The sequence below is a fragment of the Pezoporus flaviventris genome, unplaced genomic scaffold, assembly GCF_033815535.1.
Source record: "Pezoporus flaviventris isolate CSIRO_AGI_PZ_B2104156 unplaced genomic scaffold, CSIRO_AGI_Pfla_v1 ptg000008l, whole genome shotgun sequence".
In the NCBI taxonomy this organism is placed as follows: Eukaryota; Metazoa; Chordata; class Aves; order Psittaciformes; family Psittacidae; genus Pezoporus; species Pezoporus flaviventris.
In genome coordinates, this window is record NW_026892556.1 from 3,030,586 (window position 1) to 3,043,089 (window position 12,504).

The following is a 12,504-nucleotide window of genomic DNA, read 5'->3' on the forward strand; positions in this document are numbered from 1 at the left end:
CATGTGTGGAGCTGGGTACCAGGGAAGTGGCTCCCATCCTGCCTGCCTCTGGGGTGCCAGCGGGGTTTATCCAGCTGGGTACTGAGTGTGGAATGAGTCCAGCCTCTTGTGTTGTTTCTCTGAAAGATGTGTGTGCAGTGATAACCAGTTGAGCCCTCCAGCATATCCCAGCTGGTGGAAAAGCCAAGGATTAAAGTGACGGAAGGGATACATCACTGCTGGGCAGAGGCACGGCAGCAATGTAAAGCCACCCTGCAGACACAAAGGAGACTTCTTCCAGGGCAGCCAGTTCAGTATCCAGCACCTGAGCAGGACTGAAAACAACTCCAGACCCTGGGAAGATGATTAATCCCATAAGAATGAGGTGTAAAATGAAAGGCAGTTGGGAATAGCTGCGGTGGAAAGTGCTTGGGAAGGGATTTGTGGTGCTGGGTACGGGCACGCGGTGCCAGCGGGTTCCCCAACAACAGCAGAGCGGCGCTTTACATAATCTGGGACTTGCCAAACAGGCTGGAAGGTCTGGAAAATCCTCCTGCCATTGTTTGTGCTCACTTTGCTGAATTTCCTGGTTTGATCCGCGGGGCTGGAGCCTGTTTTGGGACCGCGCTGGGGGAAAAGGCGCTTTGAGCAGAGGGAAGAAAAGGGCGTTTGTGGCGTTTAATCCATGCCTGCTCCTCGGATGAAGCTGTTTGTTGTGGCTCACAAGAGGTTTGGAGCAGCTGCTCGTATCTTGGTCTATCCAATTAGCATGGTTTGTCTCCAGTCCCCCTCCTGATGCCCCCTGAGAAACCATCTGGGCTCCCGGCCTGAGTGCTCAGGGACAGACAGCACAGGTCAAACTGCTTTGTGCTGCCTGAGCCTCGTGCAGGTCAGACCCTGCTGCTTGGGGACAGCCCTAAAACGGCTCCTCGCTTGCAGGTCTGAGGAGGAGAGGCTGAGAGGCAGCTTGGGCTCTTCTGTGGCTGTGCTTCTGAGGCTGGAGGTGACTTCTGCTGCTTCCTGCAGCCGGGTGGCTTGGAGGCAGCAGGGAAAAGGCTGCCAGGAGGATGCTGAGGCTGTTGGGAACCAGCCTGAGGGAGGTCTGGCCCCTGGGAAGTGTTTTGGGGTGTAGGACTTGCCTTTGCTTTTCCATTTGCTCATCCCGAAGCCTTTCGCCAACACAAGGCCACTGACATCCTGTGTGCTGTTCACTTGAATGCTGTTAAAATGCTCCCTGCTCCTGTTTGTAAATAGGTGACTAAGAAACCTGCGGGAAGCCAGGGTTGGAAGCAAGAAATGAGGCTGAGTTTTTGCTGGTCCATTTAATGTGAGGCAAGTTTTGGCACCCTGGTGAGCAGCAAAAGAGGAGGAACCCTGGTCTGGTGGCACAAATACATCCCCTTAATAGAGGCAGCTTTTAACTCCTTTCATGTAGGTAATTGCATCAGGAATGCTTGACCTGAGTTGGGTTTGGGCAAGGGGGTGTGAGGCTTGCTGTGTGCTGGAAGCCTTCAGTGGCCCAGCTCTGAGTGCAGTGGTGTTAAAGCAGCCCTGGGGGGGACTGATGCCTTGCAGCATCGCTGTAGCCAGGGCATTAATACAGCTGATGCATTACAGCATCTATCAAGCTGTACGTGACCTCTGGAGCTGATCCCTGCTTGGGGACTGTCCCCTGATTGTAGCAGTGCTTTAGGGCTACTTTAGGGCCTTGTATTTTTACATCTGCTCCTCAGAACCCCTTGGAGGTGGGTTTGTGGGCACTGCCAAACTCGAGGGCAGCTCTTTCTCTGCATCGAGGGTCTGTATCAGACAGATCAGCTCTGAGTCTCCTCCCTGCATCTGCATGAACTTGGATGCTGAGCACAGAGTTGCAGGGGGCAGATGCTGCCCTGGCTGTGAGCCACTTTGGGCTCTAAGGTGGTTTCCTCTGTGTTGATGCTGTGCTGGAGGTGCCTGTGTCTGACGTGGAGGTGAAACCTCTCCTGCGTGGATCAGCCACGGCCGATCTGTGTCTGTGAGGAGCCTCAGCAGGGGCTGCCAGATGGGATTGGCGCTGCTCAGGGATTTCCTCAGGAGGCTTTTAATAGCAAACGTGGTCATCGGTGTCATCACATCACTTGAAACCCATCCCTTGCAAACACCGGCTGGCAGCTGGGATGGTGCTGAGCAGGGATTCCATTCCTGTCAGGTTTTTCTCCCTAGTTTTGAGTATAAATAAGGTTTAAACCTATTGTTGGTGATGCTGACGTGCCCCTGGGCTCGGGGTGCAGCTCCTCCTGGGAGGCAGTCACAGAAATCCTTTCCTTTCTCAGGAAAGACTCTTGCACCCACACAATGGTCAGATCCTTCCTGGTGTCCTGTGCTGACAGATCCTGTGCCTCCATGGGTGCCAAGAGCCAGCCTTCTAGGAAAGGCAGCAGGGGCTGCTGTGGGTTTCCCTCGCTGCTGCTGCCAGCCTGTGGGTGCTTGGTGCTTTGTGAGAGGTGCTGGGGCAGCGTTTGGAGCTGAAGATGGTTCTTGCTGGGGTTGCAGCACTGCTTGATCCATCCAAGCTGCATTTCAGTGGGAATACACAAGCTCTCAGAGCGCAGGATTGATCTCTGCTGATGGCCAGGCTTTTTCCTGGTGCTGCTGGTTTTATTTCATAGAATCCAGCCTGGTTTGGGTTGGAAGGGACCTTAAAGCTCCTCCAGCTCCAACCCCTGCCACGGGCAGGGACACCTTCCACTAGAGCAGCTTGCTCCAAGCCCCTGTGTCCAACCTGGCCTTGAGCACTGCCAGGGATGGGGCAGCCACAGCTTCTCTGGGCACCCTGTGCCAGCGCCTCAGCACCCTCACAGGGAAGAGCTTCTGCCTTATCTCCAACCTGAACTTCCCCTGTTTGTTTGAACCCATCACCCCTTGTCCTGTCCCTACAGTCCCTGATGAAGAGCCCCTCTCCAGCATCCTTGTAGCCCCCTTCAGACACTGGAAGCTGCTCTGAGGTCTCCACACAGCTTCTCTCCTCCAGGCTGAACAGCCCCAATGTTCTCAGCCTGGCTCCATATGGGAGCTGCTCCAGCCCCTGCTCATCCTCGTGGCCTCCTCTGGCCTTGCTCCAGCAGCTCCAAGTCCTTCTGATGCTGAGGACACCAGAACTGCACACAGTGCTGCGAGTGGGGTCTCAGGAGAGCGGAGCAGAGGGGCAGGATCCCCTCCTTCAACCTGCATCACGCTCCTGTTGACGCAGCCCAGGACACTGTGGGGTTGCCCCGACGCAGGGGCAGGTTCCCTGTAGCAGTGGAATGTGTTGGCAGCAGCAGCCTGGCGCTGGCCCTTTGCACCTTGCCTCCCTTGCAAACAGCCTGCAGAGCTCTCAGCTCTCTGGCCTCCTGCTCTGGCCGATAGGAGCCTGTTATCAGAGCTCAGCACTCCGTGGTGATCCCATCTCAGCGCTGAGCCCCGAACCACCGGGCAGCGCGGGGCTGGGTGAAGCAGCTCATTTGCACGGGGTGCTTAATTCTGTGTGCTTTAATCTCTGTGACCATCTGTGTCCCTGCCCGCGCTGGGGAGAGGGAGCTCTTGGGATTTATTCCAGGAGGTGAACATGGAGAGCCCTGCTGATTCGGTGTGAGCTGGAAACTGCCCCGGGTCAAAGCAGGACGGCCTCATTAGCTGGGGGAGCAGTTGTTCCTGTGTCTTCAGGCAAGGGATGGATGTGTCAACTCTATCCTGCAGGCACATCCCGAAAAGCCACGGGGAGGGTGCAGGAATAAAAGGCACTTATGGAAAAGAGAGGCCTCTGTGCTTGCTTTCCCAAACCCAGAGGAGCTGTGATGGGCTTGGCTGGCAGCTTGCAGGGCTGGGGTCCCTCTGAGGAAGGCTGCTTTGGTTTTGGGGAGGAAGTTAATGTGTGAAGCATCTCCTGGCTGCCCTGCAAGCCTTGCCCCTGGTTGTGGCAGCCTTTGGGGTATGAGCCTGTGCCATCAGCAGCTCCTGCATCGTCTGCCCTGGTGAATGCCACGGCTGGAGCTCAGCTTTAGAAGCTGCTGCTGGGGCTGGGGTGCTCGCACACAGCACCAAATCAGGGCACCAGTACCTATAGGTGGGCTGCAGCTGTTTCACTGGAGAGGGCTGCTGCTGATGGAGAAGCTTTGTTGCAAGCAGTGCCTGAAGTCTTCCTTGTTTCAGGAAGAGCCTGAGGCTCTGCAGCTCATCCCAGAGCCCCAGCCAGGACGCTCCTGACTTGCAGACACGTGGCGCAGCAAAGGCAGCGCTTGCTGTGGGCTCTGTTGAGGAACGCCTGTCCCGTGGGGCAGCTCTGCCCCACTGAGGCCACTGCTGGCACCCAAACCCGGAGGGAACGGTCCCTGCCCTGTAATTAAGCTCTCTCTTGCTCCTGTTTGCCCCACTAAGGAGCAGTCTCCTGGATGTGCTCCTTGCAGCTCCTCTATGGGATGGAGGTGTTTCCCCAGCCTTAAGCTGAAGGATTGAGGCTGCCTCTTGAAAGAGGAGCTGCTTTTCAGCTGCTGCCGGGCTCTTGGCATCAGTGGATGATAACACTTAAACAAGCAGCGCTGCAGCTGAATCACAGAATCAGCCAGGTTGGAAGAGCCCTTTAAGCTCACCCAGTCCAACCATTCCCAGCAGTGCCAAGGCCACCACTACCCCATGGCACTGAGGCCTCGTCTCCACGGTGTGTGAACACTTGCAGGGATGGTGACTGCAGCCCTGCTCTGGGCAGTCTCTTCCAATGCCTGAGCACCCTTTGGGGCAGGAATTCTTCCTCAGCTCCATCTAAACCTGCCCTGGTGCAGCTTGAGGCCGTTTCCTCTTGTCCCATCCCTTGTTCCTTGGGAGCAGAGCCCAGCCCCTCCTGGCTCCATCCTCCTGTCAGGCAGTTGTAGGGAGCCATCAGGTCCCCCCTGAGCCTCTCTTCTCCAGACTGAACCCCCCAGGTCCCTGACCCGTTCACATCAAATCCTCAGCAGTTTGGGGTTTCAGTCTCAGTGGAGATGGCAGTCCTGGGTGCCAGCATCGCTGTGAGGCCACAGGCTTGTGCCCATCTTTCTGGTGTGGCTGTAGGGGAGCTGGCACCATGCTGGGCACCCCCTGTGCACCACAAGCACTTGCCTGTGCACTCCTACCCAGTCATATCCCCCCCCCACCCCGGACCGTCGGTGGGGCTGTGGCATGGGCTGAGGTTGTGGCTGGGTTTCGGCCCCGACGCGTTGCTGCGGCTCAGAGCCCCGCTGCTCTCTTGAATCACTCCATTTAGTTAATGATCCTTTTGTGGAGAGGATTAGGGTTTAGAGGCCCCTGGCAGAGCGTTAATTCAATTAAGCCCCTGGGTGTTCTGTGGAGGTTTCCACTAGAGGGCTCGGCCGGAGCCCGGTGCCGCTGGGGCCGTGTCCCTGCAGCGCTGGAGTTCGCACCACAACTTATGTAAGGCTGGAGGAGCTGCCTCGCACCCTGCTCCCTGCCCCGGCGCTCCGCGGTGCCCATGCCCCGGCTGGGGCCACAGCTCGGGCCGCCTGCGTTATCAGCAGTCGGTAACGTCAGGCGCGGGTGTTTTCCTTTCCTTCCTTGGTTTCCCTTCCTCCTGCCCCCGTCCGTGCTTGCGTTTCTCAGAAGAGGCTCGACGGGAGCGCCTGGGTCCGCCTCCTGCGCTGGGGAGAGTCCGGCGCTGAAGTTTGCTTACAGCACCCCGGTACAGTGCAACTGTGAGCGATGGGCTTTGTGGCTTAAAGGGGTTTCCTGGAGGGGGTGTGGGGTTTTACTTGTTTAACTGGCACTGGTCGTTAACCCGTGTCTCTTTTTCTTTCTCTTCTATCCCCGGGATGGATTCCGGTGCCTCGCCTGCGTGGTTTGCCCGGCTGCCTCATCTCTGGGTAAGTACCTGCTCCGTTAGCTCAATGGGAGGAAATAGCTGAACCGAATCACTTGCACTTAACTAATGAACTGATCTATTTATTCTGTCTCAAACTCTGGAGCACTGATTGGTGTCAGGCAGCAGGATTTATCCTCTGTGTGTGTGTGAAGAGTTTGGATACTGAGAAGCCATTAATACAGCAGTTCCCAGTGTGCTGGTAGTGGCTCTTGCCATGGATCAGTCCTTTCTGTGGGCTGTTTCTGGAGCTCAGGCTCATGGCTTTTCCCGAGCCTCTGCTACTTTTCTTCATAGCATCGCCTGTAATCTGTTCTCGAGGCCTTTTAAAGCACTTTTGAGGTCCTTGAAGTGCAGCCACTCATGTGTTTAATATCTCCTACCCATACGTAAGGGGAAAAATATTTCTTTCACTGTAGAAACATTCAGTGGGAAAACTCGATCCTGCAATCTGAAGCTGACCTCCTCTAATCTTTAAATGGTGCATCTTGGCAGCAGTGTGCTTCACGCGCTGTCTCTAAGCCCTGGAACAAAGCTGACTTTCCAGGGAGCTGTTCTTCCCTGCACTGGCACGCAGCCTGGAGGGAGCTGATGCTCTTCCTCTTCTAGTTGATTCCTCCTCTTGGAGCTTGTATCTGCTGCAAGACACAGACTGAAGTGAACATCAGCCTCCCAGAAACTGATGAAACCCACAGTGGGAGCTTTTTCCATCAATGAACCAGATTCTGGGTGGGATGGGAATTCCCTGGTGTACAGGCTTAGCTGTCTGGCTGTCCCCTCTGCCTTCCCCATCTCCCCAAATGGCTTCTGCATAAGCCAGCCCAGGACAAAAAGATGTAGTGGCTCCAAAACTAGATTCTGTTGCCTGTGGGAAAGAATATGAGGTTTTAGTGTGGGAACACTGGCCTTCAAAAGGCCATGTTAAAACAACCAGCAAAGGAAAACACTCCAGTAGGAAACCACACTGGAAAGGAGAGGAGAAGCTGCTTGGATTTAGGAAAACTTGAAACTAACTACTCTGTTCTGGGGAGCACACCCCCCTCCTGCAGTCCTGATCCAGCTCTGGGGCAGCAGCACAAGAGGGACATGGAGCTGTTGGAGCGAGGCCAGAGGAGGCCATGGAGCTGCTGCGAGGGCTGGAGCAGCTCTGCTCTGGAGCCAGGCTGAGAGAGCTGGGCTGGGGCAGCCTGGAGAAGAGAAGGCTCCTGAAGGGGAGACCTGAGAGCAGCTCCGGTGCATAAAGGGGCTGCAGGAAAGCTGGAGAGGGGCTTTGGACAAGGGCCTGGAGGGCCAGGCCAAGGGGAATGGCTTTAACCTGCCAGAGGGGAGACTGAGATGAGCTCTTAGGCAGAAGCTCTTCCCTGTGAGGGTCCTGAGGCGCTGGCACAGGGTGCCCAGAGAAGCTGTGGCTGCCCCATCCCTGGCAGTGCTCAAGGCCAGGTTGGACACAGGGGCTTGGAGCAAGCTACTCTAGTGGAAGGTGTCCCTGCCCGTGGCAAGGGGTTGGAACTGTATGAGCTTTAAGGTCCCTTCCAACCCAAACCATTCCATGATTCTGTGATGCCAAGTGGGATTACAGTAACAAAATCACTTAGTCTCTTTAATTATGGAGAGTGTTGCTTGGCCCTTTAATGAGTCACTCAACAATGAATTGATTGTTGGTTTTGGAGAGGGCTGTGATGGGCTGGACTAGATTTAATCTTTGTTAAATACTTGATATGGAGCCAGGTGTGTGTAGATGTCCCAGGTTGCCTTCACCGTGTGCCCACATGTTGTAGCAAAGCAGTGCAGCATGTTCTAGCTCTTCATGAAAACGTCTGGAGTTTGCAGTTCCTCCTGTCAGAGGTTTTCCTGGCCGTGGATCCCGCTGTGCCTGCTGCTTTGTGTGCTCAGTGGAGGGGTGAGCATGGGAGAAACCCAGTGTGAGCTGAAGCACCCCTTCCTCCCAGGTGAATCATTTACCTGCAGTATCTTTGTTCCCCATCACTGGGTTACAGTAAAAGGAAACTCGTGAAGGTGAAGGGAGATTTCCTTTAGACCTCCTCCCAGCCTTTTGCTGTCAGCCAGAGCACTGCTGATGGTGAGAGGAGATCTTGGAAGAAGACCCAAGGGCAGAGGGCCAGTAGCTGGTGAAACAGAGCCACCTGCTCTCCTCCCACCTTGTTTGCTCTTCTGAAATGGCTGCTGCTGCTCTGCAGACCTTTGCTTGCTGAAAACTCTGTGAACGTGGCACTTAAACTGAATGTGGTCTGTGCACACGTGTGTGATGGAGACACAGCCGGCTTAGTGAGAGCAGTGGTGGGTAAAGGATTCCCTTGGGCAGCTGCATTTCTTTGTTTTCCTACATCTTGGCGTAACCCTGAGTATTTCTCCTCACCTTAAATCCTGCTTGCTTTGCGGGAGGGAGAGACGGTGCCAGTGCAACACATAATTCCTTTGTTTGGATTGGGAATTCCTCACGGAGAGGAGACTCTGTGGCATTTATTGTAGCACCAGGAAGGCTCCAGGCACAGCGTTCTCCAGCACCGGTGTAAACTGGGAGTCCTGTTTTACCACAGGTCCTACCAGTAGCGCATCCCTCAGGGGCCTGCGGAGCGCTGGATCACCTTACAGAGGATTTCTTTAATGAAGAACGTACTTGAGCTGGATTTAATCTACTGTCTCGATGCTCTTAAGATGCTACAGCGTGTACTTGTGAGCTGCTTGCATGTTAAACAGGCACAGGGTAGGGCTTGGCATCGTGTTCTGTTGTGACCCAGCTGATATGCACTGACTGAGCCCATCGGGATCCAAGTAGGCTGTCAGCTTGCAGGGAACAGCTTCTGCCTTGGAGACCACAAACACATGCCTAAAATGAATATAATTCCTCTCCTTATTCCTATATCCAGCAGCCGAATACCAAGAAATCCTGACTTATTGAAATAATTCTCTCTAATTGACTCCTATAAAGTGACTTAAATCCAGCTAGGGCTGGGAGAGTTCTTTACATATTTGCAATCCAGGCTTGGCATGGGGTAACTGTTCTTATAGTGAGGAATTTAAGACATTTCCATTACTTCCTATGGGATTTCAGAGGTCAGTTTGGGGCTGGGGAGGAAGGAAAAGGTTAGAAGTGAAGCTGCTGGCTTGCAGCAGCAGCATGGTGATAGTGGTGGTGTTTCCATATGCACAAGAGTGATTTTTTGGGGTGTTTTTTCTTCCTGTTCTCTGCTCCTTTCAAAGGCATTGCTTTGGGCTTGGTTCAAATCCCCTGCCCCAGGAGAACATTTTAAAGGCATTCTTTTTGCGGCATGTGCTGCTTTTTGTATCCGATGACTCCACTGCTCTGAAGTTCTTGTGCCATTCGAGCTCTTGGCCATTTGCTTGGGACCTGAAGAGGTAACGGCGTATTCTGCCTTCGTGCACAGCGTGTGTGGCAGCTTGCACCAGTGCTCCCCTGTGGAGAAATGCCTCACCTGGGACATGACAGCTCCAAAGACGGGAGCTGCTGCTCTGTGCACTCAGATGGTGGCAGATGGAGTTGGGGATCATCTGGGGAGCTGAGCATGGGGGATGACGTGCTGCGTGGTGTTAAGTCACCACTTGGATGTGAAGTTTGTGTTGCCCTGGTCTCTCATCCATGTAATCTGCCCTCTGCCTGTTGTGGTGAAGCAGCGTGGCTTTGTTTTCTTGCTTAACTGCAAGAAGCTGTTGCCAACCCCTCACACCCCAAAATCGTGGTTTTCTCCTTAAAGCCCTCTGGACTCACGGTTTCTCTTCTGGCACAGTGCGTTTGCAGGGTGAGCAGTAGCAAAGGCAGTAGTTGGGGTGGTGGGTCAGCACCAAGCATCTCAGCCTCCTCCATTCACAGCCAGGGCTATTATAAGGTGTTCATTTAATGCTGTGGGGAGTGAAGTCAGAGCCTCAGGGGAACTGTCTGTCCCTGGTGTTAGCAACGACTTGGGGCCACCAGACCTTTCCCAGCCTGTGTCTTTGAATCAGACGAGACCAGGGAAACCACCAGATAGTCCAGATTTAAGGCAAGAATCTCACTATTCCATACCATTAAGCAGCTTTTTGGAAGAGATCTCAGCAGCGAGACAAGGGGGGAGCTGCTCCATCCTGCGTGTTTTGGCAGAGCTGTGCCATAGACAGAGAGAGGAGAAGAAACAGCAGTGAGAAGCACATTAATTTGTCTAGAAAATGGGGTTTGGCTCCCGTTCAGCACGTGTGTCCTCGGTGTGTGAGCGGTTCCCCCTTGGTATGTACTTAGGGAAGGCTTCAGCATGAGGTGAAGGTGCCGCAGCCAGGGTGTGCATCAGCCCTGATGAAGAGGTGGGATGCTGGAGGCAGTTGCTCCTGATGCAGGCAGAATAATGCGCCCAAGAGCTTCATTCTCTTTGGGACACAAACAGAGGTGCCGCAGTTCCTTGTCTCTGCTGGGATTCGGTGCTCAGAGCGGGTCGGGCTGGCAGCAGCCTCACTGGAGCCACAGGGAAGCTCCAGTGGGAATGTGGGGAGCGTTTTGCTCTGCTGCACATGGCAGCAGGAGCTGGACAGCTCTGGTGGGTGAAAAGAACTCGTAATTTGGCTGTAGGTGAGGAAAACGCGCTCGGTGCTGGCTCTTGTACGGCTCTCCTGTGCGGTGCTCCTGTTGCTGTCCATTCACCTGCGAGGCTGAGGGGTTTCATTGCTGACCGGGTGCTCTCCATGGGCTGAGGAAGCTCTCGGTTCCTATGGCGTTGTGTTTAAATAAATAAGCACCATCACCGCCCCCGTTCCTCCCTCAGGAGCTGGGCACAACTTTCTCCGGGAGACAGCGAGCTGTATTTAATATCTAGGTCATGGCGGGAGGCGAGAGCCGCCGCTGCTCCGCGGTACCGGCAGCCTGGGCCCCTCCTGCGCCTCTCGTACCGGTTCCGCCCGGCCACGGATGATCGCGGCCCTTTTCCTTCCCCCTTCTCCCCGCATCGGTTTATGGCCGGGCCGTGCTACCGGGCACCCCGCCGCTTCCTCCTTCCCCTGCCCGCGGTGTCGCAGTGCCCGGGCTCGGCGGCCGCGGGCGGCCCCTGAGGGAAGGGAACGGGCGGGGGGGGTGGCGGGAAGCGCTGAGGGGGCGCGCGCTCCCGCTCCCCCCTCCTCCTTTCCCTCCCCACCGACCGCGGTTTCCCTTCCACCAATAGCGAGGCGGCGCTGGCGCCCCGCCCCTTGTTTTCGGCCAATGGGAACTTACTACAGTGTTGTGGGAGGCGGGGCTGGCCGGGAGAGGGGCAGAGCGGCGGCGGGCGGCGGCAGCGGCGGCGGCTCCACACGGGCGGAGCGGAGCGGGCTGGGCCTGGGCCGGAGCCGGAGCGGCGCGGAGCGGGCCGGAGCGGGGCGGCAGGACCCCGGGGTGCCGCACCGGGGGGGCTCTGCGCGGCCCGGTAAGTGCGTGCGCGTGTGTGTGCGCACACGGCGTTATCTACGCGCGGATGGCTTTAGCGCGGGGTGTCCGTGCGTGCGGGGTGTGTGTGTGTGTGTCTGTGTGTGTGTGCGCGCAAACGGCGTTATCGGTGCGCGCCCGCGGTCTGTGCTGCCGTGTAAGTGCTTGTGTGAGCGGTGTGTGTACGCGGCGTGTCTGCGCGGGCACGGGGAGCGTGTTCATGTGTGCACGGTGTATGTGTGCACACTGTTCATGTGTGCACGGTGTATGTGTGTGCACACGGTGTTCGTGTGTGCACGGTGTATGTGTGCGCACTGTTCATGTGTGCAGGGTGTATGTGTGCGCACACAATGAGTGTTCATGTGTGCACGGTGTGTGTGTGCGCACTGTTCATGTGTGCACGGTGTATGTGTGTGCACACAGTGAGTGTTCATGTGTGCACGGTGTATGTGTGCACACTGTTCATGTGTGCACTGTGTATGTGTGTGCACACAGTGGGTGTCCATGTGCGCACGGTCTATGTGTGCGCACTGTTCATGTGTGCACGGTGTATGTGTGTGCACACGGTGTTCGTGTGTGCACGGTGTATGTGTGTGCACTGTTAATGCGTGCACGGTGTGTGTGTGCGCACACAGTGGGTGTTCATGTGTGCACAGTGTATGTATGCTCACTGTTCATGTGTGCAGGGTGTATGTGTGCAGGGTGTATGTGTGCACACAGTGTGTGTGCACGGTGTATGTGCACACAGTGTTCGTGTGTGCACAGTGTGTGTGCACGCAGTGTTCGTGTGTGCACGGTGTATGTGCACACAGTGTTCATGTGCGCACACAGTGGGTGTTCATGTGTGCACAGTGTATGTGTGCGCACACAGTGTTCGTGTGTGCACGGTGTATGTGTGCGCACACAGTGAGTGTGCTCGTGTGCATGGCGTGTCTGTGTGACACAATGTGTCTGCACACACATGGTGAGCGTGTTCATTTGTGCACAGTGTATCTGTGTGCACACAGCATGTTCATGTGTGCATGGTATCTCTGTGTGACACAGTAAGCATGTTCGTATGTGTATGGTGTATCTGTGCACACTATGAGCATGTTCGTGTGTGCACGGTGTATCTGTGTGCACTCAGTGAGCCTGTTGATGTGTTCACGGTGTATCTGTGCACACAGTGAGTGTGTTCATGTGTGCACAGTGTATCTGTGCGCACAGTGAGCGTCTTGATGTGTGCACAGTGTATTTGTGCTTGCATGGTGTATCTGTA

The 12,504-nt window shown here is 55.5% G+C and overlaps 1 protein-coding gene across 10 annotated transcripts in view; it reads left to right on the forward strand.

Annotated features, from left to right (window-relative positions):
- Positions 1-5,742: 5,742 nt before the first annotated feature.
- EPB41 (erythrocyte membrane protein band 4.1) overlaps positions 5,743-12,504 on the forward strand; it is a 73,402-nt gene continuing 66,640 nt past the window's right edge. For 4 of the 10 annotated variants that reach the window (XM_061449980.1, XM_061449981.1, XM_061449983.1 and 1 more), the window contains exon 1: positions 11,103-11,247. The gene's annotated coding sequence lies outside the window, so the exon portion shown is untranslated. Of the gene's footprint in view, positions 5,850-11,099; positions 11,248-12,504 lie in introns of those variants that run through there. The other 6 variants (XM_061449961.1, XM_061449977.1, XM_061449985.1 and 3 more) reach the window with 4 other exon arrangements.